This window comes from Dendroctonus ponderosae, unplaced genomic scaffold (genome assembly GCF_020466585.1).
Source record: "Dendroctonus ponderosae isolate FM_Combo_2020 unplaced genomic scaffold, Dpon_F_20191213v2 Dpon_F_20191213_5, whole genome shotgun sequence".
In the NCBI taxonomy this organism is placed as follows: domain Eukaryota; kingdom Metazoa; phylum Arthropoda; class Insecta; order Coleoptera; family Curculionidae; genus Dendroctonus; species Dendroctonus ponderosae.
Window position 1 is genome coordinate 15,651,602 of NW_026018715.1, and position 1,985 is coordinate 15,653,586.

Consider the following 1,985-nt stretch of genomic DNA (forward strand, 5'->3'; position numbering starts at 1 on the left):
TTGCACCTTGTGAGTTTTCTTCATCAAAACATTTCAAATTTTGAAGAATATCTGATACCATTTTACAAATATTTTTAAATTGATTTGAACTGATGAAGTGATCCTTACTTTCATTCTCAACCGAGATCTCGGGTATGAAACCACAGTTGTCAAAATTGGTGTTTTTACCCACTTTTTAGTTGTTTAAAGCGTTTGTCATGCATGTCCTGTCAATTGTGTCTAGTAAATCTTTTAGATCATTTAAGCTGTTGATAATAAATGCAGTTTTCAATTCAGAAATGTAAATGCTAAGAGGCTGGCCATACAAGAAAATTTCTAATTTTAAAGAACTATTAATGACGACAGCCCACGTTATACAAGGACCTGGTGTATAGTCAAGCTTAAATAAAGTTATGTTATCTCCATGATTTAGAGAAAACCAGCCATTTTTTTAAATTAGAAGATTTAAACAAACCAAGAAATTTTGAAAATTCGTTGCTTTTTTATAATCAGAATATGGTTTTTTGCTTTCATCGATTTTTTGTAAAAAACGTAATTCTTCGAATGTTTTCAATTTTTCATCTTTACTCTTAGATAAGTATCGAGGACAATTTGGAAAAATTGACGTTATTGCATCGGGTTTTAAATGAGGTTTTTTTAGATTAATTGAAATTATTTCACCTGTTCGGGAATCTTGGGCCGAAGTGACCCAAATGAGGTCAGAAGGGGTTGAGAAATGAAGTTCACACACTTTAGAACTATTCGTTAGATCGAAATTTTTGCGCGGAAACGCTCTCAACCATTGTTGTTTGAGGTTATCTGCTTTCGGAAAGCCAAAAACGAGCACTTTGGGGCCGTTTGGGTAATTTCCGCGACACCCCGGAACACAACACCTGTGAGGCATAATTTGTTTCACTAGAAAAACTTTGAAATTCACTAGAAACACACAAAAAAAGAATCCGAAAATACAAACAGCTTCGGTTTTATCTGAATCGCTACCAGTGTTGCCGTAAGTTTTTGTCGATTGCATTGTTCAAAGACTAATATATTTCTTAAATCACTAATTAATGTTTACCTCAATCAGGATAGCGCCTGTTGTATGTATATTTTTATGAAAATTGTCGGTAGTCAATTATAAAACGCTTATCTAATTGTAATGTATCTTCTTCTAACTTTTGAGTAAAAGCCCTAGAAAATTCGTACTATCCGGCAACACGGCGAAGTACCTGCGATGTGAGATATCAGTGGTATATCAGCATGTGCAGAAGACCAGATAAGTTAATACGGAAACCTCGCTCCTCAATAATCATAACTTGATTTGGTCTACATAGGTTAGATTTTAAAAAATAATACAATTGGCCAACTACTGGATCTACTGGTCTGTCGTATACAGAGAGAGAAGTAGTAATTTTGCTTCTTTGCAATGCAAGCAAATGTTGCAAATAGAAGATATTTTACATTTAAAAGGAAATGAAATTACATTTTACCTATTCCTGATCTATTTATAAATTATCCAACCAAGGATAATAATAAAATTAAAAAATAAAATGCCATAATGCGTTAAACAAGTTCAATATTTTATGGTTTCTATTAATTTATGAAGTTATCACTTCTGTCGAGCGTCCCGTGACGCACACCATTTTTTTTTGTTTAAATGTCGCTTTCGGCCAGAATTGCCCTATTTTTGGGTACCTATTTAGATCTACAATTATGGCGATTTTTCTCGGCCGATTTCTGTTAACGAGAATGATTTAAAAAATTGCAATACTACCCATACTGTCGTTTTTCCTATTTCAAACACTTTTTATTTGAAAGATGTATTTTTTGAAAAAATGCCGTTTTTTACCAGAATCGAAAATATGCCCGGAAAAACAAACGTCCTTGAAGCCCATAAATTAAAATTCAGACTTGTGTTCCATCTCGGAGCAGCTAAACAAAAGACGAGTCCAACGTTGCCATTTACCACGATTGGTTATTTCTAATCTAACCCAAACCCAAAAAAAAAA

The 1,985-nt window shown here is 33.4% G+C and overlaps 2 protein-coding genes across 2 annotated transcripts in view; one reads left to right on the forward strand and one right to left on the reverse strand.

The window, feature by feature from the left end:
• LOC109539086 (PIH1 domain-containing protein 1) overlaps positions 1 to 1,985 on the reverse strand; it is a 242,786-nt gene that overhangs the window by 235,525 nt on the left and 5,276 nt on the right. The window lies entirely within an intron of this gene.
• LOC109539065 (multidrug resistance-associated protein 1) overlaps positions 1 to 1,985 on the forward strand; it is a gene marked incomplete at its 5' end in the record, with an annotated part of 237,012 nt that overhangs the window by 231,632 nt on the left and 3,395 nt on the right.